General features: G+C 42.5%; 1 protein-coding gene across 2 annotated transcripts in view; it reads left to right on the top strand.

Annotated features, from left to right (window-relative positions):
• USO1 (USO1 vesicle transport factor) overlaps positions 1-24,712 on the top strand; it is a 219,247-nt gene that overhangs the window by 84,849 nt on the left and 109,686 nt on the right. The window lies entirely within an intron of this gene.

The raw sequence follows: 24,712 nt of genomic DNA, 5'->3' as shown, positions 1-24,712 counted from the left end.
CATGTTTAATCGTTTTTATATGTATTTGGTGATAAAACTTATTGGGGCCTAGTTTTTTTCCACATGGCTGGCTTGAAGTTTGCCTAGAAACAGTTTCCTAAGGCTTTACACTGTTGTAATATGAGTGGGAGGGGCCTGTTTAAGCGTTTTTTTGCACAGCAAAAATTACAGACACAAAGCCACAGTAGAGCTGTGGCAGTTGTTGTGACTGTTTGAAAAAACATTTTTGTCTTTTATTATTCCGTTTTGGGTATTAAGGGGTTAATCATCCATTTGCAAGTGGGTGCAATGCTCTGCTAACTTGTTACATACACTGTAAAAATTTTGTTAGTGTAACTACCTTTTTTCACTGTTATTTCAAATTTTGACAAAATTTGTGTTTCTTAAAGGTGCAGTAACATTTTTTATATTGCTTGTAAACTTGTTTAAAGTGTTTTCCAAGCTTGCTAGTCTCATTGCTAGTCTGTTTAAACATGTCTGACACAGAGGAAACTACTTGTTCATTATGTTTGAAAGCCATGGTGGAGCCCCATAGGAGAATGTGTACTAAATGTATTGATTTCACCTTAAACAGTAAAGATCAGTCTTTAACTATAAAAGAAATATCACCAGAAGATTCTGACGAGGGGGAAGTTATGCCGACTAATTCTCCCCACGTGTCAAACCCTTCGCCTCCCACTCAGGGGATGCACGCTAATATGGCGCCAATTACATCAGGGACGCCCATAGCGATTACCTTGCAGGACATGGCTGCAATCATGAATAATACCCTGTCAGAGGTATTATCCAGGTTGCCTGAATTAAGAGGCAAGCGCAATTGCTCTGGGGTTAGGAGAAATACAGAGCGCGCAGATGCTGTAAGGGCCATGTCTGATACTGCGTCACAATATGCAGATCATGAGGACGGAGAGCTTCAGTCTGTGGGTGACATCTCTAATTCGGGGAAACCTGATTCAGAGATTTCTTTTTTTAAATTTAAGCTTGAGAACCTCCGTGTGTTGCTTGGGGAGGTATTAGCTGCTCTGAATGACTGTAACACAGTTGCAGTACCAGAGAAATTGTGTAGGCTGGAGAGATACTATGCGGTACCGGTGTGTACTGATGTTTTTCCTATACCTAAAAGGCTTACAGAAATTATTAGCAAGGAGTGGGATAGACCGGGTGTGCCTTTTTCCCCACCTCCTATATTTAGAAAAATGTTTCCAATAGACGCCACTACACGGGACTTATGGCAGACGGTCCCAAAGGTGGAGGGAGCAGTTTCCACTTTAGCAAAGCGTACTACTATCCCGGTTGAGGACAGTTGTGCTTTTTCAGATCCAATGGATAAAAAATTGGAGGGTTACCTTAAGAAAATGTTTATTCAACAAGGTTTTATCTTACAGCCCCTTGCATGCATTGCGCCTGTCACGGCCGCGGCGGCATTCTGGTTTGAGGCCCTGGAAGAGGCCATCCATACAGCTCCATTGACTGAAATTATTGACAAGCTTAGAACACTTAAGCTAGCTAACTCATTTGTTTCTGATGCCATTGTTCATTTGACTAAACTAACGGCTAAGAATTCCGGATTCGCCATCCAAGCGCGTAGGGCGCTATGGCTTAAATCCTGGTCAGCTGACGTGACTTCGAAGTCTAAATTACTCAACATTCCTTTCAAGGGGCAGACCTTATTCTGGCCTGTTTTGAAGGAAATTATTGCTGACATTACTGGAGGTAAGGGTCACACCCTTCCTCAGGACAGGGCCAAAGCAAAGGCCAAACAGTCTAATTTTCGTGCATTTCGAAATTTCAAGGCAGATGCAGCATCAACTTCCTCTGCTTCAAAACAAGAGGGAACTTTTGCTCAATCTAAGCAGGTCTGGAAACCTAACCAGTTGTGGAACAAAGGCAAGCAGGCCAGAAAGCCTGCTGCTGCCTCTAAGACAGCATGAAGGAACGGCCCCCTATCCGGCGACGGATCTAGTAGGGGGCAGACTTTCTCTCTTCGCCCAGGCGTGGGCAAGAGATGTTCAGGATCCCTGGGCGTTGGAGATCATATCTCAGGGATATCTTCTGGACTTCAAAGCTTCCCCTCCACAAGGGAGATTTCATCTTTCAAGGCTATCTGCAAATCAGATAAAGAAAGAGGCATTCCTACGCTGTGTGCAAGACCTCCTAGTTATGGGAGTGATCCATCCAGTTCCGCGGACGGAACAAGGACAGGGTTTTTATTCAAATCTGTTTGTAGTTCCCAAAAAAGAGGGAATCTTCAGACCAATTTTGGATCTAAAGATCTTAAACAAATTCCTCAGAGTTCCATCTTTCAAAATGGAAACTATTCGGACCATCCTACCCATGATCCAAGAAGGTCAGTACATGACCACAGTGGACTTAAAGGATGCCTACCTTCACATACCGATTCACAAAGATCATCATCGGTTTCTAAGGTTTACCTTTCTAGACAGGCATTACCAATTTGTAACTCTTCCCTTCGGGTTGGCTACAGCCCCGAGAATCTTTACAAAGGTTCTGCGCTCACTTCTGGCGGTTCTAAGACCGCGAGGCATAGCGGTGGCTCCGTATCTAGACGACATCCTGATACAGGCGTCAAGCTTTCAAGTTGCCAAGTCTCATACAGAGATAGTTCTGGCATTTCTGAGGTCGCATGGGTGGAAAGTGAACGAGGAAAAGAGTTCTCTATCCCCACTTACAAGAGTCTCCTTCTTAAGGACTCTTATAGATTCTGTAGAAATGAAAATTTACCTGACTGAGTCCAGGTTATCAAAACTTCTAAATGCTTGCCGTGTTCTTCACTCCATTCCGCGCCCTTCGGTAGCTCAGTGTATGGAGGTAATCGACTTAATGGTAGCGGCAATGGACATAGTGCCATTTGCGCGCCTTCAACTCAGACCGCTGCAATTATGCATGCTGAGTCAGTGGAATGGGGATTACACAGATTTGTCCCCTCTGCTAAATCTGGATCAAGAGACCAGAGATTCTCTTCTCTGGTGGTTGTCTCGGGTACACCTGTCCAAGGGTATGACCTTTCGCAGGCCAGATTGGACAATTGTAACAACAGATGCCAGCCTTCTAGGTTGGGGTGCAGTCTGGAATTCCCTGAAGGCACAGGGATCGTGGACTCAGGTGGAGAAACTCCTTCCAATAAATATTCTGGAGTTAAGAGCGATATTCAATGCTCTTCTGACTTGGCCTCAGTTAGCAACACTGAGGTTCATCAGATTTCAGTCGGACAACATCACGACTGTGGCTTACATCAACCATCAAGGGGGAACCAGGAGTTCCCTAGCGATGTTAGAAGTCTCAAAAATAATTCGCTGGGCAGAGTACCACTCTTGCCACCTGTCAGCAATCCATATCCCAGACGTGGAGAACTGGGAGGCGGATTTTCTAAGTCATCAGACTTTCCATCCGGGGGAGTGGGAACTCCATCCGGAGGTGTTTGCTCAGTTGATTCATCGTTGGGGCAAACCAGAGTTGGATCTAATGGCGTCTTGCCAGAACGCCAAGCTTCCTTGTTACGGATCCAGGTCCAGGGACCCAGAAGCGACGCTGATAGATGCTCTAGCAGCGCCTTGGTTCTTCAACCTGGCTTATGTGTTTCCACCGTTTCCTCTGCTCCCTCGACTGATTGCCAAAATCAAGCAGGAGAGTGCATCGGTGATTCTGATAGCACCTGCGTGGCCACGCAGGACTTGGTATGCAGACCTAGTGGACATGTCATCTTTTCCACCATGGACTCTGCCTCTAAGACAGGACCTTCTGATACAAGGTCCTTTCAATCATCCAAATCTAATTTCTCTGAGACTGACTGCATGGAGATTGAACGCTTGATTCTTTCAAAGCGTGGCTTCTCCAAGGCAGTCATTGATACTTTAATACAGGCACTAAAGCCTGTTACCAGGAAAATCTACCACAAGATATGGAGTAAATATCTTTATTGGTGTGAATCCAAGAATTACTCATGGAGTAAGGTTAGGATTCCTAGAATATTGTCTTTTCTCCAAGAGGGCTTGGACAAAGGATTATCAGCTAGTTCCTTAAAGGGACAGATTTCTGCTCTGTCTATTCTTTTGCACAAGCGTCTAGCAGAGGTTCCAGACGTCCAGGCATTTTGCCAGGCTTTGGTTAGAATTAAGCCTGTGTTTAAACCTGTTGCTCCCCCGTGGAGCTTAAACTTGGTTCTTAAGGTTCTTCAAGGAGTTCCGTTTGAACCCCTTCATTCCATTGATATTAAACTTTTATCTTGGAAAGTTCTGTTTTTGATGGCTATTTCCTCGGCTCGGAGAGTCTCTGAGCTATCTGCCTTACAATGTGATTCTCCTTATCTGATTTTTCATGCAGATAAGGTAGTTCTGCGTACCAAACCTGGGTTTTTACCTAAGGTGGTTTCTAACAAGAATATCAATCAAGAGATTGTTGTTCCATCGTTGTGCCCTAATCCTTCTTCAAAGAAGGAACGTCTTTTACATAATCTGGACGTAGTCCGTGCCTTGAAGTTTTACTTACAAGCTACTAAGGATTTTCGTCAAACATCTTCTCTGTTTGTCGTTTACTCTGGTCAGAGGAGAGGTCAAAAAGCTTCGGCAACCTCTCTTTCCTTTTGGCTTCGGAGCGTAATACGCCTAGCCTATGAGACTGCTGAACAGCAGCCCCCTGAAAGGATTACAGCTCATTCTACTAGAGCTGTGGCTTCCACCTGGGCCTTCAAAAATGAGGCCTCTGTTGAACAGATTTGCAAGGCTGCGACTTGGTCTTCGCTTCACACTTTTTCAAAATTTTACAAATTTGATACTTTTGCTTCTTCGGAGGCTCTGTTTGGGAGAAAGGTTCTTCAGGCAGTGGTTCCTTCCGCTTAATCCTGCCTTGTCCCTCCCATCATCCGTGTACTTTAGCTTTGGTATTGGTATCCCACAAGTAATGGATGATCCGTGGACTGGATACACTTAACAAGAGAAAACATAATTTATGCTTACCTGATAAATTTATTTCTCTTGTAGTGTATTCAGTCCACGGCCCGCCCTGTCCTTTTAAGGCAGGTCTAAATTTTAATTAAACTACACCACTGCACCCTATGGTTTCTCCTTTCTCTGTTTGTTTTCGGTCGAATGACTGGATATGACAGTTAGGGGAGGAGCTATATAGCAGCTCTGCTGTGGGTGATCCTCTTGCAACTTCCTGTTGGGAAGGAGAATATCCCACAAGTAATGGATGATCCGTGGACTGGGTACACTACAAGAGAAATACATTTATCAGGTAAGCATAAATTATGTTTCTTTCATGTAATTAGCAAGAGTCCATGAGCTAGTGACGTATGGGATATACATTCCTACCAGGAGGGGCAAAGTTTCCCAAACCTCAAAATGCCTATAAATACACCCCTCACCACACCCACAAATCAGTTTTACAAACTTTGCCTCCTATGGAGGTGGTGAAGTAAGTTTGTGCTAGATTCTACGTTGATATGCGCTCCGCAGCAGGTTGGAGCCCGGTTTTCCTCTCAGCGTGCAGTGAATGTCAGAGGGATGTGAGGAGAGTATTGCCTATTTGAATTCAATGATCTCCTTCTACGGGGTCTATTTCATAGGTTCTCTGTTTTCGGTCATAGAGATTCATCTCTTACCTCCCTTTTCAGATCGACGATATACTCTTATATATACCATTACCTCTACTGATTCTCATTTCAGTACTGGTTTGGCTTTCTACTACATGTAGATGAGTGTCCTGGGGTAAGTAAGTCTTATTTTCTGTGACACTCTAGTCTAAGCTATGGATGGGCACTTTTATATAAAGTTCTAAATATATGTATTCAAACATTTATTTGCCTTGACTCAGGATGTTCAACGTTCCTTATTTCAGACAGTCAGTTTCATATTTGGGATAATGCATATGAATAAATCAATGTTTTTTCTTACCTTAAAATTTGACTTTTTTTCCCTGTGGGCTGTTAGGCTCGCGGGGGCTGAAAATGCTTCATTTTATTGCGTCATTTTTGGCGTGGACTTTCCGGCGTCATAAGTGTCGCTGGAAGTTGCGTCATTTTTTGACGTTTTTTTGCGCCAAAAGTGTCGGCGTTCCGGATACGGCGTCATTTTTGGCGCCAAAAGCATTTAGGCGCCAAATAATGTGGGCGTCTTTTTTGGCGCTAAAAAATATGGGCGTCACTATTGTCTCCACATTATTGAAGTCTCATTATTTATTGCTTCTGGTTGCTAGAAGCTTGTTCACTGGCATTTTTTCCCATTCCTGAAACTGTCATTTAAGGAATTTGATCAATTTTGCTTTATATGTTGTTTTTTCTATTACATATTGCAAGATGTCCCAGATTGACACTGAGTCAGAAGATACTTCTGGAAAAACGCTGCCTGGTGCTGGATCTACCAAAGTTAAGTGTATCTGCTGTAAACTTGTGGTATCTATTCCTCCAGCTGTTGTTTGTAATGAATGTCATGACAAACTTGTTAATGCAGATAATATTTCCTTTAGTAATGTTACATTACCTGTTGCTGTTCCATCAACATCTAATACTTAGAGTGTTCCTGTTAACATAAGAGATTTTGTTTCTAAATCCATTAAGAAGGCTATGTCTGTTATTCCTCCTTCTAGTAAACGTAAAAGGTCTTTTAAAACTTCTCATTTTTCAGATGAATTTTTAAATGAACATCATCATTCTGATTCTGATAATGGTTCCTCTGGTTCAGAGGATTCTGTCTCAGAGGTTGATGCTGATAAATCTTCATATTTATTCAAAATGGAATTTGTTCGTTCTTTACTTAAAGAAGTCTTAATTGCATTAGAAATAGAGGATTCTGGTCCTCTTGATACTAAAACTAAACGTTTAAATAAGGGTTTTAAATCTCCTGTAGTTATTCCAGAAGTTTTTCCTGTCCCTGATGCTATTTCTGAAGTAATCTCCAGGGAATGGAATAATTTGGGTAATTCATTTACTCCTTCTAAACGTTTTAAGCAATTATATCCTGTGCCATCTGACAGATTAGAATTTTGGGACAAAATCCCTAAAGTTGATGGGGCTGTCTTTACTCTTGCTAAACGTACTACTATTCCTACTGCAGATAGTACTTCCTTTAAGGATCCTTTAGATAGGAAGATTGAATCCTTTCTAAGAAAAGCTTACTTATGTTCAGGTAATCTTCTTAGACCTGCTATATCTTTAGCGGATGTTGCTGCAGCTTCAACTTTTTGGTTAGAAGCTTTAGCGCAACAAGTAACAGATCATAATTCTCATAGCATAGTTAATCTTCTTCAACATGCTAATAATTTTATTTGTGATGCTATCTTTGATATCATTAGGGTTGATGTCAGGTATATGTCTCTAGCTATTTTAGCTAGAAGAGCTTTATGGCTTAAAACTTGGAATGCTGATATGTCTTCTAAGTCAACTTTGCTTTCCCTTTCTTTCCAGGGTAATAAATTATTTGGTTCTCAGTTGGATTCTATTATCTCAACTGTTACTGGAGGGAAAGGAAGTTTTTTACCACAGGATAAAAAATCTAAAGGTAAATTTAGATCTAATAATCGTTTTCGTTCCTTTCGTCACAATAAGGAACAAAAGCCTGATTCTTCACCCACAGGAGCGGTATCAGTTTGGAAACCATCTCCAGTCTGGAATAAATCCAAGCCTTTTAGAAAACCCATGCCAGCTCCCAAGTCCACATGAAGGTGCGGCCCTCATTCCAGCCCAGCTGGTAGGGGGCAGATTACGATTTTTCAAAGAAATTTGGATCAATTCAATTCACAATCTTTGGATTCAAAACATTGTTTCAGAAGGGTACAGAATTGGCTTCAAGATAAGGCCTCCTGCAAAGAGATTTTTTCTTTCCCGTGTCCCAGTAAATCCAGTGAAGGCTCAAGCATTTCTGAAATGTGTTTCAGATCTAGAGTTGGCTGGAGTAATTATGCCAGTTCCAGTTCTGGAACAGGGGCTGGGGTTTTATTCAAATCTCTTCATTGTACCAAAGAAGGAGAATTCCTTCAGACCAGTTCTGGATCTAAAAATATTGAATCGTTATGTAAGGATACCAACATTCAAAATGGTAACTATAAGGACTATCCTGCCTTTTGTTCAGCAAGGGCATTATATGTCCACAATAGATTTACAGGATGCATATCTGCATATTCCGATTCATCCAGATCACTATCAGTTTCTGAGATTCTCTTTCCTAGACAAGCATTACCAGTTTGTGGCTCTGCCGTTTGGTCTAGCAACAGCTCCAAGAATTTTTACAAAGGTTCTCGGTGCCCTTCTGTCTGTAATCAGAGAACAGGGTATTGTGGTATTTCCTTATTTGGACGATATTTTGGTACTTGCTCAGTCTTCACATTTAGCAGAATCTCATACGAATCGACTTGTGTTGTTTCTTCAAGATCATGGTTGGAGGATCAATTTACCGAAAAGTTCATTGATTCCTCAGACAAGGGTAACCTTTTTAGGTTTCCAGATAGATTCAGCGTCCATGACTCTGTCTCTGACAGACAAGAGACGTCTAAAATTGATTACAGCTTGTCGAAACCTTCAATCACAATCATTCCCTTCGGTAGCCTTATGCATGGAAATTCTAGGTCTTATGACTGCTGCATCGGACGCGATCCCCTTGGCTCGTTTTCACATGCGACCTCTTCAGCTCTGTATGCTGAACCAGTGGTGCAGGGATTACACAAAGATATCTCAAGTAATATCTTTAGAACCGATTGTACGACACTCTCTGACGTGGTGGACAGATCACCATCGTTTAGTTCAGGGGGCTTCTTTTGTTCTTCCGACCTGGACTGTAATTTCAACAGATGCAAGTCTGACAGGTTGGGGAGCTGTTTGGGGGTCTCTGACAGCACAAGGGGTTTGGGAATCTCAGGAGGTGAGATTACCAATCAATATTTTGGAAGAGGCTCTTCAGTCATGGCCTCTTCTAAAGAGAGAATCGTTCATTTGTTTTCAGACAGACAATGTCACAACTGTGGCATACATCAATCATCAAGGAGGGACTCACAGTCCTTTGGCTATGAAAGAAGTATCTCGGATACTGGTATGGGCGTAATCCAGCTCCTGTCTAGTTTCTGCGGTTCATATCCCAGGTATAGACAATTGGGAAGCGGATTATCTCAGTCGCCAAACGTTACATCCGGGCGAATGGTCTCTTCACCCAGAGGTATTTCTTCAGATTGTTCAAATGTGGGGACTTCCAGAAATAGATCTGATGGCTTCTCATCTAAACAAGAAACTTCCCAGGTATCTGTCCAGATCCAGGGATCCTCAAGCGGAAGCAGTGGATGCATTGTCAATTCCTTGGAAGTATCATCCTGCCTATATCTTTCCGCCTCTAGTTCTTCCAAGAGTAATCTCCAAGATTCTGAAGGAATGCTCGTTTGTTCTGCTGGTGGCTCCAGCATGGCGTCACAGGTTTTGGTATGCGGATCTTGTCCGGATGGCCTCTTGCCAACCGTGGACTCTTCCGTTAAGACCAGACCTCCTGTCGCAAGGTCCTTTTTTCCATCAGGATCTCAAATCCTTAAATTTAAAGGTATGGAGATTGAACGCTTGATTCTTAGTCAAAGAGGTTTCTCTGACTCTGCTATTAATACTATGTTACAGGCTCGTAAATCTGTATCTAGGAAGATATATTATAGAGTCTGGAAGACTTATATTTCTTGGTGTCTTTTTCATCATTTTTCCTGGCATTCTTTTAGAATTCCGAAAATTTTACAGTTTCTTCAGGATGGTTTGGATAAAGGTTTGTCTGCAAGTTCCTTGAAAAGACAAATCTCTGCTCTTTCTGTTCTTTTTCACAGAAAGATTGCTAATCTTCCTGATATTCATTGTTTTGTACAAGCTTTGGTTCGTATAAAACCTGTCATTAAGTCAATTTCTCCTCCTTGGAGTTTGAATTTGTTTCTGGGGGCTCTTCAAGCTCCTCCGTTTGAACCTATGCATTCATTGGACATTAAATTACTTTCTTGGAAAGTTTTGTTTCTTTTGGCCATCTCTTCTGCTAGAAGAGTTTCTGAATTATCGGCTCTTTCTTGTGAGTCTCCTTTTCTGATTTTTCATCAGGATAAGGCGGTGTTGCGAACTTCTTTCAAATTTTTACCTAAGGTTGTGAATTCTAACAACATTAGTAGAGAAAATGTGGTTCCTTCATTATGTCCTAATCCTAAGAATTCTAAGGAGAAATCATTGCATTCTTTGGATGTAGTTAGAGCCTTGAAATATTATGTTGAAGCTACTAAGAATTTCCGAAAGACTTCTAGTCTATTTGTTATCTTTTCCGGTTCTAGGAAAGGTCAGAAGGCCTCTGCCATTTCTCTGGCATCTTGGTTAAAATCTTTAATTCATCATGCCTATGTCGAGTCGGGTAAAACTCCGCCTCAAAGGATTACAGCTCATTCTACTAGGTCAGTTTCTACTTCCTGGGCGTTTAGGAATGAAGCTTCGGTCAATCAGATTTGCAAAGCAGCAACTTGGTCTTCTTTGCATACTTTTACTAAATTCTACCATTTTGATGTGTTTTCTTGTTCTGAAGCAGTTTTTGGTAGAAAAGTACTTCAGGCAGCTGTTTCAGTTTGATTCTTCTGCTTATATTTTCAGTTTTTTTCATTATAAGATTTAAACTTTATTTTGGGTGTGGATTATTTTCAGCGGAATTGGCTGTCTTTATTTTATCCCTCCCTCTCTAGTGACTCTTGCGTGGAAGATCCACATCTTGGGTAGTTATTATCCCATACGTCACTAGCTCATGGACTCTTGCTAATTACATGAAAGAAAACATAATTTATGTAAGAACTTACCTGATAAATTCATTTCTTTCATATTAGCAAGAGTCCATGAGGCCCACCCTTTTTGTGGTGGTTATGATTTTTTTGTATAAAGCACAATTATTCCAATTCCTTATTTTTTATGCTTTCGCACTTTTTTCTTATCACCCCACTTCTTGGCTATGCGTTAAACTGATTTGTGGGTGTGGTGAGGGGTGTATTTATAGGCATTTTGAGGTTTGGGAAACTTTGCCCCTCCTGGTAGGAATGTATATCCCATACGTCACTAGCTCATGGACTCTTGCTAATATGAAAGAAATGAATTTATCAGGTAAGTTCTTACATAAATTATGTTTTTTCCACCTCTAGTTCTTCTTCCAAAGTGATTTCCAAAATTCTTATGGAGTATTTGTTTGTTAAGCTGGTGGCTCCAGCATGGCCTCTCAGGTTTTGGTATGCGGATCTCATTCGGATGGCCAATTGCCAACCTTGGACACTTCCGTTTAAACCAGACCTTCTTTCTCAAGGCCCTTTTTTTCCATCAGGATCTCAAATCATTAAATTTGAAAGGATGGAGATTGAACGCTTGATTTTTAGTCATAGAGGTTTTTGACTCATTGATTAATACTATGTTTCAGGCTCGTAAATCTGTCTCTAGAAAGATTTATTATTGAGCCTGGAAGGCCTACTTTTCTTGGCATTCTTTTAAAATTCATAGAATTTTATTATTTTTTCAGGTTGGTTTGGATAAGGTTTTGTCTTCAGTTCTTTGTTAGGACAAATCTCTACTCTTTCTGTTCTTCACAGAAAGATTGCTAATCATCCTGATATTCATTGTTTTGTACAGGCTTTGGTCCGTATCAAGCCTGTCATTAATTCAATCTCTCCTCTTTGGAGTCTCAATTTGGTGCTGAGGGCTTTACAGGCTCCTCCGTTTGAAACTATGCTTTCTCTGAACATTAAATTACTTTCTTGGAAAAGTATTGTTCCTTTTGGTTATTTCTTCTGCTAGAAGAGTTTTTGAGTTATCTGCTCTTTTTTGTGAATATCCTTTTCTGTTTTTTCATCAGGATAAGGCAGTGTTACTTCCTGATATTCATCATTTTGTTCAGGTTTTTGATTCGTATCTAACCTGTCATTAAGCCAATTTCTCCTCCTTGGAGTCTTAATTTGGTTCTGAAGGTTTTTCAGGCTCTTCTATTTGAGCATATGCTTGCTCTGGACATTAATTACTTTCATGGAAAGTATTGTTCTTTTTGGACATCTCTTCAGCTAGAACAGTTTTTGAATTATCTGTTCTTTCTTGTGAATCTCTTTTCTCCAACATTGGTGTGTCCGGTCCACGGCGTCATCCTTACTTGTGGGAAATATCTCTTCCCCAACAGGAAATGGCAAAGAGTCCCAGCAAAGCTGGCCATATAGTCCCTCATAGGCTCCGCCCACCCCAGTCATTCTCTTTGCCGTTGCACAGGCAACATCTCCACGGAGATGGTTGAGAGTATGTGGTGTTTAGTTGTAGTTTTTTATTCTACTATCAAGAGTTTGTTATTTTAAAATAGTGCTGGTATGTACTATTTACTCTGAAACAGAAAGGGATGAAGAATTCTGTTTGTGAGAGGAAGATGATTTTAGCAGACAGTAACTAAAATCCTTTGCTGTTTCCACATAGGACTTTTGAGCTGAAGTAACTTCAGTTGGGGGAAACAGTTAGCAGACTTTTCTGCTTAAGGTATGACTAGCCATATTTCTAACAAGACTGTGTAATGCTGGAAGGCTGTCATTTCCCCTAATGGGGACCGGTAAGCCATTTTCTTAGTCTCAAGCAGAATAAAGGGCTTAATATGGGCTATAAAACTGGTAGACACTTTTATGGGCAAAATCGATTGCTTTATTTGGGCATTTTATACATGTTTATGCTGGTATTTCACATTTATAAACTTGGGGAACGTTTTTTAACGTCAGGCACTATGTTAGACACCTTTTCCAGTCAGGAAGGGCCTTCCCAGTTGTAGGCTGAGCCTCATTTTCGCGCCATTACTGCGCAGTTGTTTTTGAGAGCAAGACATGCAGATGCATGTGTGAGGACCGGAAAATAGTTGGAAAAGTTCCTAGAAAGCGTCATTTGTTATCGTATTCCCCTCTGGGCTTGGTAGAGTCGCAGCAAAGGCTGTAGCTGTAGAGGGGTTAAAACTGTAACCGGCTCCGGTTTCGTTATTTTAAGGGTTAAAGCTCTGAAAATTGGTGTGCAATACTTTTAATGCTTTAAGACACTGTGGTGAAATTTTGGTAAATTTTGAACAATTCCTTCATATTTTTTCACATATTCAGTAATAAAGTGTGCTCTGTTTAAAATTTAAAGAGACAGTAACGGTTTTGTGTTAAAACGGTTTTTGTATTTTACTGACAAGTTTAAGCCTGTTTAACATGTCTGTGCCTTCAGATAAGCTATGTTCTATATGTATGAAAGTCAATGTGTCTCCCCCTTCTAAATTATGTGATAATTGTGCCAAAGCGTCCAAACAAAGTAAGGACAGTACTGTCACAGATAATGAAGTTGCCCAAGATGATTCATCAGATGAAGGGAGTAGACATGGTTCTACATCATCTCCTTCTGTGTCTACACCAGTTTTACCCACGCAGGAGGCCCCTAGTACTTCTAGCGCGCCAATGCTTATTACCATGCAACAATTGACGGCTGTAATGGATAACTCCATAGCAAATATTTCTCCAACATAGGTGTGTCCGGTCCACGGCGTCATCCTTACTTGTGGGATATTCTCTTCCCCAACAGGAAATGGCAAAGAGCCCAGCAAAGCTGGTCACATGATCCCTCCTAGGCTCCGCCTACCCCAGTCATTCTCTTTGCCGTTGTACAGGCAACATCTCCACGGAGATGGCTTAGAGTTTTTTAGTGTTTAACTGTAGTTTTTCATTATTCAATCAAGAGTTTGTTATTTTCAAATAGTGCTGGTACGTACTATTTACTCAGAAACAGAAAAGAGATGAAGAATTCTGTTTGTATGAGGAAAATGATTTTAGCAACCGTAACTAAAATCCATGGCTGTTCCACACAGGACTGTTGAGAGCATTAACTTCAGTTGGGGGAACAGTTTGCAGTCCTTTGCTGCTTGAGGTATGACACATTCTAACAAGACGATGTAATGCTGGAAGCTGTCATTTTCCCTATGGGATCCGGTAAGCCATGTTTATTACGATTGTAAATAAGGGCTTCACAAGGGCTTATTTAGACTGTAGACATTTTTTGGGCTAAATCGATTGATATTAACACTTATTTAGCCTTGAGGAATCATTTATTCTGGGTATTTTGATATAATTATATCGGCAGGCACTGTTTTAGACACCTTATTCTTTAGGGGCTTTCCCAAAGCATAGGCAGAGTCTCATTTTCGCGCCGGTGTTGCGCACTTGTTTTTGAGAGGCATGGCATGCAGTCGCATGTGAGAGGAGCTCTGATACTGATAAAAGACTTCTGAAGGCATCATTTGGTATCGTATTCCCCTTGGGTTTGGTTGGGTCTCAGCAAAGCAGATACCAGGGACTGTAAAGGGGTTAAAGCTTAAAACGGCTCCGGTTCCGTTATTTTAAGGGTTAAAGCTTCCAAAATTGGTGTGCAATATTTTCAAGGCTTTAAGACACTGTGGTGAAAGTTTGGTGAATTTTGAACAATTCCTTCATGTTTTTTCGCAATTGCAGTAATAAAGTGTGTTCAGTTTAAAATTTAAAGTGACAGTAACGGTTTTATTTCAAAACGTTTTTTGTACTTTCTTATCAAGTTTATGCCTGTTTAACATGTCTGAACTACCAGATAGACTGTGTTCTGAATGTGGGGAAGCCAGAATTCCTATTCATTTAAATAAATGTGATTTATGTGATAATGACAATGATGCCCAAGATGATTCCTCAAGTGAGGGGAGTAAGCATGGTACTGCATCATTCCCTCCTTCGTCTACACGAGTCTTGCCCACTCAGGAGGCCCCTAGTACATCTAGCGCGCCAATACTCCTTACTATGCAACAATTAACGGCTGTAATGGATAATTCTGTCAAAAACATTTTAGCCAAAATGAACCCTTGTCAGCGTAAGCGTGGATGCTCTGTTTTAGTTACTGAAGAGCATGACGACGCTGATATTAATATCTCTGAAGGGCCCCTAACCCAATCTGAGGGAGCCAGGGAGGTTTTGTCTGAGGGAGAAATTACTGATTTAGGGAACATTTCTCAGCAGGCTGAATCTGATGTGATTACTTTTAAATTTAAATTGGAACATCTCCGCATTTTGCTTAAGGAGGTATTATCCACTCTGGATGATTGTGAAAATTTGGTCATCCCAGAGAAACTATGTAAAATGGACAAGTTCCTAGAGGTGCCGGGGCTCCCAGAAGCTTTTCCTATACCCAAGCGGGTGGCGGACATTGTTAATAAAGAATGGGAAAGGCCCGGTATCCCTTTCGTCCCTCCCCCCATATTTAAAAAATTGTTTCCTATGGTCGACCCCAGAAAGGACTTATGGCAGTCAGTCCCCAAGGTCGAGGGAGCGGTTTCTACTTTAAACAAACGCACCACTATTCCCATAGAGGATAGTTGTGCTTTCAAAGATCCTATGGATAAAAAATTAGAAGGTTTGCTTAAAAAGATGTTTGTTCAGCAGGGTTACCTTCTACAACCCATTTCATGCATTGTCCCTGTCACTACAGCCGCATATTTCTGGTTTGATGAACTGATTAAGGTGCTCGATAGTGACTCTCCTCCTTATGAGGAGATTATGGACAGAGTCAATGCTCTCAAATTGGCTAATTCTTTCACTCTAGACGCCTCTTTGCAATTGGCTAAGTTAGCGGCTAAGAATTCTGGGTTTGCTATTGTGGCGCGCAGAGCGCTTTGGTTGAAATCTTGGTCGGCTGATGCGTCTTCCAAGAACAAGCTACTAAACATTCCTTTCAAGGGGAAAACGCTGTTTGGTCCTGACTTGAAAGAGATTATCTCTGATATCACTGGGGGTAAGGGCCATGCCCTTCCTCAGGATCGGCCTTTCAAGGCAAAAAATAGACCTAATTTTCGTCCCTTTCGTAAAAACGGACCAGCCCAAGGTGCTACGTCCTCTAAGCAAGAGGGTAATACTTCTCAGGCCAAGCCAGCTTGGAGACCAATGCAAGGCTGGAACAAGGGAAAGCAGGCAAAGAAACCTGCCACTGCTACCAAGACAGCATGAAATATCGGCCCCCGATCCGGGACCGGATCTGGTGGGGGGCAGACTCTCTCTCTTCGCTCAGGCTTGGGCAAGAGATGTTCGGGATCCTTGGGCGCTAGAAATAGTCTCCCAGGGTTATCTTCTGGAATTCAAGGGACTTCCCCCAAGGGGAAGGTTCCACAGGTCTCAGTTGTCTTCAGACCACATAAAAAGACAGGCGTTCTTACATTGTGTAGAAGACCTGTTAAAAATGGGAGTGATTCATCCTGTTCCATTGAGAGAACAAGGGATGGGGTTCTACTCCAATCTGTTCATAGTTCCCAAAAAAGAGGGAACGTTCAGACCAATCCTAGATCTCAAGATCTTAAACAAATTTCTCAAGGTCCCATCTTTCAAGATGGAAACCATTCGAACTATCCTTCCTTCCATCCAGGAAGGTCAATTCATGACCACGGTGGATTTAAAGGATGCGTATCTACATATTCCTATCCACAAGGAACATCATCGGTTCCTAAGGTTTGCATTCCTGGACAAACATTACCAGTTCGTGGCGCTTCCTTTCGGATTAGCCACTGCTCCAAGGATTTTCACAAAGGTACTAGGGTCCCTTCTAGCTGTGCTAAGACCAAGGGGCATTGCAGTTGTACCTTACCTGGACGACATTCTGATTCAAGCGTCGTCCCTCCCTCGAGCAAAGGCTCACACGGACATCGTCCTGGCCTTTCTCAGATCGCACGGCTGGAAAGTGAACGTGGAAAAGAGTTCTCTATCCCCGTCAACAAGGGTTCCCTTCTTGGGAACAATTATAGACTCCTCAGAAATGAGGATTTTTCTAACAGAGGCCAGAAAGACAAAGCTTCTGGACTCTTGTCGAATACTTCATTCCGTTCCTCTTCCTTCCGTAGCTCAGTGCATGGAAGTGATCGGGTTGATGGTAGCGACAATGGACATAGTTCCTTTTGCGCGCATTCATCTAAGACCATTACAACTGTGCATGCTCAGTCAGTGGAATGGGGACTATACAGACTTGTCTCCAAAGATACAAGTAAATCAGAGGACCAGAGACTCACTCCGTTGGTGGCTGTCCCTGGACAACCTGTCACGAGGGATGACATTCCACAGACCAGAGTGGGTCATTGTCACGACCGACGCCAGTCTGATGGGCTGGGGCGCGGTCTGGGGATCCCTGAAAGCTCAGGGTCTTTGGTCTCGGGAAGAATCTCTTCTACCGATAAATATTCTGGAACTGAGAGCGATATTCAATGCTCTCAAGGCTTGGCCTCAGCTAGCGAGGACCAAGTTCATACGGTTTCAATCAGACAACATGACGACTGTTGCGTACATCAACCATCAGGGGGGAACAAGGAGTTCCCTAGCGATGGAAGAAGTGACCAAGATTATTCTATGGGCGGAGTCTCACTCCTGCCACCTGTCTGCTATCCACATCCCGGGAGTGGAAAATTGGGAAGCGGATTTTCTGAGTCGTCAGACATTGCATCCGGGGGAGTGGGAACTCCATCCGGAAATCTTTGCCCAAGTCACTCAACTTTGGGGCATTCCAGACATGGATCTGATGGCCTCTCGTCAGAACTTCAAAGTTCCTTGCTACGGGTCCAGATCCAGGGATCCCAAGGCGGCTCTAGTGGATGCACTAGTAGCACCTTGGACCTTCAAACTAGCTTATGTGTTCCCGCCGTTTCCTCTCATCCCCAGGCTGGTAGCCAGGATCAATCAGGAGAGGGCGTCGGTGATCTTGATAGCTCCTGCGTGGCCACGCAGGACTTGGTATGCAGATCTGGTGAATATGTCATCGGCTCCACCTTGGAAGCTACCTTTGAGACGAGACCTTCTTGTTCAGGGTCCGTTCGAACATCCGAATCTGGTTTCACTCCAGCTGACTGCTTGGAGATTGAACGCTTGATTTTATCGAAGCGAGGTTTCTCAGATTCTGTTATCGATACTCTTGTTCAGGCCAGAAAGCCTGTAACTAGAAAGATTTACCACAAAATTTGGAAAAAATATATCTGTTGGTGTGAATCTAAAGGATTCCCTTGGGACAAGGTTAAGATTCCTAGGATTCTATCCTTCCTTCAAGAAGGATTGGAAAAAGGATTATCGGCAAGTTCCCTGAAGGGACAGATTTCTGCCTTGTCGGTGTTACTTCACAAAAAGCTGGCAGCTGTGCCAGATGTTCAAGCCTTTGTTCAGGCTCTGGTTAGAATCAAGCCTGTTTACAAACCTTTGACTCCTCCTTGGAGTCTCAATCTAGTTCTTTCAGTTCTTCAGGGGGTTCCGTTTGAACCCTTACATTCCGTTGATATTAAGTTATTATCTTGGAAAGTTTTGTTTTTAGTTGCAATTTCTTCTGCTAGAAGAGTTTCAGAATTATCTGCTCTGCAGTGTTCTCCTCCTTATCTGGTGTTCCATGCAGATAAGGTGGTTTTACGTACTAAACCTGGTTTTCTTCCAAAAGTTGTTTCTAACAAAAACATTAACCAGGAGATTATCGTACCTTCTCTGTGTCCGAAACCAGTTTCAAAGAAGGAACGCTTGTTGCACAATTTGGATGTTGTTCGCGCTCTAAAATTCTATTTAGATGCTACAAAGGATTTTAGACAAACATCTTCCCTGTTTGTTGTTTATTCAGGTAAAAGGAGAGGTCAAAAAGCAACTTCTACCTCTCTCTCTTTTTGGATTAAAAGCATCATCAGATTGGCTTACGAGACTGCCGGACGGCAGCCTCCCGAAAGAATCACGGCTCATTCCACTAGGGCTGTGGCTTCCACATGGGCCTTCAAGAACGAGGCTTCTGTTGATCAGATATGTAGGGCAGCGACTTGGTCTTCACTGCACACTTTTACCAAATTTTACAAGTTTGATACTTTTGCTTCTTCTGAGGCTATTTTTGGGAGAAAGGTTTTGCAAGCCGTGGTGCCTTCCATTTAGGTGACCTGATTTGCTCCCTCCCTTCATCCGTGTCCTAAAGCTTTGGTATTGGTTCCCACAAGTAAGGATGACGCCGTGGACCGGACACACCTATGTTGGAGAAAACAGAATTTATTTTTACCTGATAAATTTCTTTCTCCAAGGGTGTGTCCGGTCCACGGCCCGCCCTGGTTTTTTAATCAGGTCTGATAATTTATTTTCTTTAACTACAGTCAGCTTTGCTGGGCTCTTTGCCATTTCCTGTTGGGGAAGAGAATATCCCACAAGTAAGGATGACGCCGTGGACCGGACACACCGTTGGAGAAAGAAATTTATCAGGTAAACATAAATTCTGTTTTTATCCAAAATGTCTGCAAAATCAGAGAAAAGCGTGATTGCTCTGTTTTAAACAACTGAAGAGCAGGAGGGCGCTGATGATAATTGTTCTGTCATACCCTCACACCACTCTGAAGGGGCCATGAGGGAGGTTTTGTCAGGATGGGAAATTTCAGATTCAGGAAGAAGATTTCCCAACAGTGCTGAACCTGATGTTGTGACATTTAAATTTAAATTAGAACATCTTCCGCGGCACTGCTTAATGGAGGCTGTTATCTACCTCTGGATGATTGTGGACCTACCTGGTCATTCCAGAAAAAATTTTGCAAGTATGGACAAGTCCTAGAGGTTCCGGTGCATCCCCGACGCTTTTCCTATACCCAAGCTGTGTGGCCTGGACATAGTGAATAAGGAATTGGGAGAAGCCCGGCATACCTTTTGTTCCCCTCTCCTATATTTAAGAAATATATTTCCTATGGTCGACCCCAGAAAGGACTTATGGCAGACAGTCCCTAAGGTCGAGGGGGCAGTTTCTACTCTAAACAAGCGCACTACTATTCCTATCGAGGATAATTGTGCTTTCAAAGATCCTATGGATAAAAAATTGGAGGGTTTGCTTAAAAAGATTTTTATACAGCAAGGTTACCTTCTTCAACCCTTTTCGTGCATTGTTCCTGTCACTACAGCAGCGTGGTTCTGGTTCGAGGAACTAGAAAAGTCGCTCAGTAGAGAGACTCCATATGAGGAGGTTATGGACAGAGTTCACGCACTTAAGTTGGCTAACTCTTTTATTTTAGATGCCGCTTTGCAAATAGCTAGATTAGCGGCGAAAAATTCAGGGTTTGCAATTGTGGCGCACAGAGCGCTTTGGCTGAAGTCTTGGTCAGCGGATGTATCATCCAAGACAAAATTGCTTAGTATCCCCTTCAAGGGTAAAACTCTCTTTGGACCAGAATTGAAAGAGATTATCTCAGACATCACTGGGGGAAAGGGCCATGCCCTCCCACAAGATAGACCTTTCAAAGCCAAGAATAAGTCTAATTTTCGTTCCTTTCGTAATTTCAGGAACGGACCGGGCTCTAATTCTGCATCCTCTAAGCAAGAGGGTAATACCTCACAGACCAAATCAGCCTGGAAACCGATGCAAGGCTGGAACAAGGGTATGCAGGCCAAGAAGCCTTCTGCTGCTAACAAAACAGCATGAAGGAGTAGCCCCCGATCCGGGACCGGATCTAGTGGGGGACAGACTCTCTCTCTTTGCTCAGGCTTGGGCAAGAGATGTTCAGGATCCCTGGACGCTAGAAATAGTTTCTCAGGGTTATCTTCTGGAATTCAAGGAACTACGCCCAAGGGGAAGGTTCCACATGTCTCACTTATCCTCAAACCAAATAAAGAGACAGGCATTCTTACATTGTGTAGAAGACCTGTTAAAGATGGGAGTGATACACCCAGTTCCAACGGCGGAACAAGGAATGGGATTTTACTCAAATCTGTTTGTAGTTCCCAAAAAAGAGGGAACTTTCAGACCAATCCTGGATTTAAAGATCCTAAACAAATTTCTCAGAGTACCATCGTTCAAGATGGAAACCATTCGAACGATTCTACCCACAATTCAGGAAGGTCAATTTATGACTACCGTGGATCTAAAGGATGCGTATCTACATATCCCTATCCACAAAGAACATCATCAGTTCCTAAGGTTCGCCTTTCTGGACAAACATTACCAGTTTGTGGCCCTCCCATTCAGGTTAGCCACTGCTCCAAGGATTTTCACAAAGGTACTCGGATCCCTTCTAGCGGTTCTAAGACCAAGGGGCATTGCAGTAGTACCGTACTTGGACGACATTCTAGTACAAGCGTCGTCTCTTTCAAAAGCAAAGGCTCACTCAGACATTGTTCTGGCCTTTCTCAGATCTCATGGATGGAAGGTGAACATAGAAAAAAGTTCCCTGTCTCCGTCGACAAGAGTTCCCTTCTTGGGAACAATAATAGATTCCTTAGAAATGAGGATTTTCTTGACAGAAGTCAGAAAGTCAAAACTTCTAAACGCTTGTCAAGTTCTTCATTCTATTCCTCGTCCTTCCGTAGCTCAGTGCATGGAAGTAGTAGGATTGATGGTTGCAGCAATGGACATAGTTCCTTTTGCGCGAATTCATCTAAGACCATTACAACTGTGCATGCTGAAACAGTGGAATGGGGACTATACAGACTTGTCTCCAGTGATTCAAGTAGATCAGAAGACCAGAGACTCACTCCGTTGGTGGCTAACCCAGGTCACCTATCCCAGGGAATGAGCTTCCGCAGTCCAGAGTGGGTCATCGTCACGACCGACGCCAGCCTAGTGGGCTGGGGCGCGGTCTGGGAATCCCTGAAAGCTCAGGGACTGTGGTCTCGGGAAGAGTCTCTTCTCCCGATAAACATTCTGGAACTAAGAGCGATATTCAATGCTCTCAGGGCTTGGCCTCAGCTAGCAAAGGCCAGATTCATAAGATTCCAATCAGACAACATGACGACTGTTGCGTATCTCAATCATCAGGGGGGAACAAGGAGTTCCCTGGCGATGAAAGAAGTGACCAAAATAATACAATGGGCAGAGAATCACTCCTGCCACCTATCTGCGATCCACATTCCAGGTGTGGAAAACTGGGAAGCGGATTATTTGAGTCGTCAGACATTTCATCCGGGGGAGTGGGAACTCCACCCGGAGATCTTTGCCCAGTTGACGCAACTATGGGGCATTCCAGATATGGATCTGATGGCGTCTCGTCAGAACTTCAAGGTTCCTTGCTAATGGTCCAGATCCAGGGATCCCAAGGCGACTCTAGTGGATGCACTAGTAGCGCCTTGGACCTTCAACCTAGCTTATGTGTTTCCACCGTTTCCTCTCATTCCCAGGCTGGTAGCCAGGATCAAACAGGAGAGGGCCTCGGTGATCTTGATAGCTCCTGCGTGGCCACGCAGGACTTGGTATGCAGACCTGGTGAATATGTCATCGGTTCCACCATGGAAGCTACCTTTGAGACAGGACCTTCTTGTTCAGGGTCCATTCGAACATCCAAATCTGGTCTCCCTCCAGCTGACGGCTTGGAGATTGAACGCTTGATTCTATCAAAGCGTGGGTTTTCAGATTCCGTGATAGATACTCTGGTTCAAGCCAGAAAACCGGTAACTAGAAAGATTTACCATAAAATATGGAAAATATATATCTGCTGGTGTGAATCCAAGGGATTCCCATGGAATAAGATAAAGATTCCTAGGATTCTTTCCTTTCTACAAGAAGGTTTGGATAAAGGATTATCTGCGAGTTCTCTAAAGGGACAGATTTCTGCTTTATCTGTCCTACTACACAAACGACTGGCAGTTGTGCCAGATGTTCAAGCATTTGTTCAGGCTTTGGTTAGGATCAAGCCTGTTTACAGACCTTTGACTCCTCCCTGGAGTTTAAATCTAGTTCTTTCAGTTCTTCAAGGGGTTCCGTTTGAACCTTTACATTCCATAGATATTAAGTTGTTATCTTGGAAAGTTTTGTTTTTGGTTGCTATTTCTTCTGCTAGAAGAGTTTCTGAGTTATCTGCTCTACAGTGTACTCCACCCTATCTGGTGTTCCATTCAGATAAGGTTGTTCTGCGTACTAAGCCTGGTTTTCTACCAAAGGTTGTTTCCAACAAAAATATTAATCAGGAGATAGTTGTACCTTCTTTGTGTCAGAATCCAGTTTCAAAGAAGGAACGTTTGCTACACAATTTAGATGTAGTCCGTGCTCTAAAATTCTACTTAGAAGCTACAAAAGAGTTCAGACAAACTTCTTCTCTATTTGTCGTCTATTCTGGTAAAAGGAGAGGTCAAAAAAGCAACTTCTACCTCTCTTTCCTTTTGGCTTAAAAGCATCATCCGATTGGCTTATGAGACTGCCGGACGGCAGCCTCCTGAAAGAATCACAGCTCACTCCACTAGGGCTGTAGCTTCCACATGGGCCTTCAAGAACGAGGCTTCTGTTGACCAGATATGTAAGGCAGCGACTTGGTCTTCACTGCACACTTTTGCCAAATTTTACAAATTTGATACTTTTGCTTCTTCGGAGGCTATTTTTGGGAGAAAGGTTTTGCAAGCCGTGGTGCCTTCCGTTTAGGTGACCTGATTTGCTCCCTCCCTTCATCCGTGTCCTAAAGCTTTGGTATTGGTTCCCACAAGTAAGGATGACGCCGTGGACCGGACACACCAATGTTGGAGAAAACAGAATTTATGCTTACCTGATAAATTACTTTCTCCAACGGTGTGTCCGGTCCACGGCCCGCCCTGGTTCTTTAATCAGGTCCGATGAATTATTTTCTCTAACTACAGTCACCACGACACCCTATGGTTTCTCCTATTTTTTCCTCCTGTCCGTCGGTCGAATGACTGCGGTGGGCGGAGCCTAGGAGGGACTATATGGCCAGCTTTGCTGGGACTCTCTGCCATTTCCTGTTGGGGAAGAGATATTTCCCACAAGTAAGGATGACGCCGTGGACCGGACACACCGTTGGAGAAAGTAATTTATCAGGTAAGCATAAATTCTGTTTTTTCTGATTTTTTTTCATCAGGATAAGGTGGTTTTTGCTGTCCTCATTTCAATTCTTACCTAAAGTTGTAAATTCTAACAAACATTAGGGAGGAATTATTGTTTTCCTAAGATTTCTTGGTGAGATTCTTACTTTCTTTGGATATGGTAAGAGTTTTTGAAATTCTATGTTGAAGCCATTCAGATTTCAGATAGACTTCTAGTCTATTTTTTATCTTTTCTGATTTTAGGAAGATCAAAAAGCTTCTGCCATTTATTTGGCATCTTGCTTAAACTTTTGATTCATCATGCTTATTTGGAGTCGGGTGGATTCCCGCCTCGGAGGATTACGGCTCATTCTACTAGGTAAGTTTCTACTTCCTGGGCTTTTTGAGAATGAAGCTTCTGTTGATCAGATTTGCAAAGCAATGACTTGGTCTTCTTTGCATACTTTTACTATGTTCTACCATTTTGATGTTTTCTCTTCTTTGGAAGCAGTTTTGGTAGAATGGTACTTCAGGCAGCTGTCTCAGTTTGAGTCTTCTGCTTATAATTTCAGTTTTTTTCGTTATAAAAATTGAAACTTTTTTTGATTTGGGTAGTGGATTAATTTTTCAGCTGAATTGGCTGTCTTTATTTTATCCCTCCCTCTCTAGTGACTCTTGCGTGGAAGATCCACATCTTGGGTAGTCATTATCCCATACGTCACTAGCTCATGGACTCTTGCTAATTACATGAAAGAAAACATAATTTATGTAAGAACTTACCTGATAAATTCATTTCTTTCATATTAGCAAGAGTCCATGATGCCCACCCTTTTTTGTGGTTGTTATGATTTTTTTGTATAAAGCACAATTATTCCAATTCCTTATTTTTTTTATGCTTTCGCTCCTTTCTTATCACCCCACTTCTTGGCTATTCGTTAAACTGAATTGTGGGTGT

This window comes from Bombina bombina, chromosome 2 (genome assembly GCF_027579735.1).
Source record: "Bombina bombina isolate aBomBom1 chromosome 2, aBomBom1.pri, whole genome shotgun sequence".
Taxonomy (NCBI): domain Eukaryota; kingdom Metazoa; phylum Chordata; class Amphibia; order Anura; family Bombinatoridae; genus Bombina; species Bombina bombina.
Note: the sequence above shows the minus strand (reverse complement) of the source record. Positions and strands in the feature narration are given on the sequence as shown.